Source organism: Octopus bimaculoides, chromosome 6 (genome assembly GCF_001194135.2).
Source record: "Octopus bimaculoides isolate UCB-OBI-ISO-001 chromosome 6, ASM119413v2, whole genome shotgun sequence".
NCBI classification, from domain to species: Eukaryota; Metazoa; Mollusca; class Cephalopoda; order Octopoda; family Octopodidae; genus Octopus; species Octopus bimaculoides.
Window position 1 is genome coordinate 10081656 of NC_068986.1, and position 357 is coordinate 10082012.

Genomic DNA, 357 nt, shown 5'->3' on the forward strand with positions numbered 1-357 from the left:
AGTGGCTGAGCACTCCACAGACACGTGTACCCTTAACGTAGTTCTCGGAATATTCAGCGTGACACAGTGTGACAAGGCTGACCTTTTGGATTACAGGCACAACAGAAACAGGAAATAAGAGTGAGAGAAAGTTGTGGTGAAAGAGTAGAGCAGGGTTCACCACAATCTCCTGCCGGAGCCTCGTAGAGCTTTAGGTGTTTCCGCTCAATAAACACTCACAACGCCCGGTTTGGGAATCGAAACCGCGATCCCACACACGTGAGTCCGCTGCCCTAACCACTGGGCCATTGTGCCTCCACTCGCTACTACATATGCGCACACATACAGGCATACGCGCGCAATTATATATATATATAT

General features: G+C 49.3%; 1 protein-coding gene across 1 annotated transcript in view; it reads left to right on the forward strand.

The window, feature by feature from the left end:
* LOC128248097 (uncharacterized) overlaps nucleotides 1-357 on the forward strand; it is a 119781-nt gene that overhangs the window by 18691 nt on the left and 100733 nt on the right. The gene's annotated exons all lie outside the window — the stretch shown is intronic.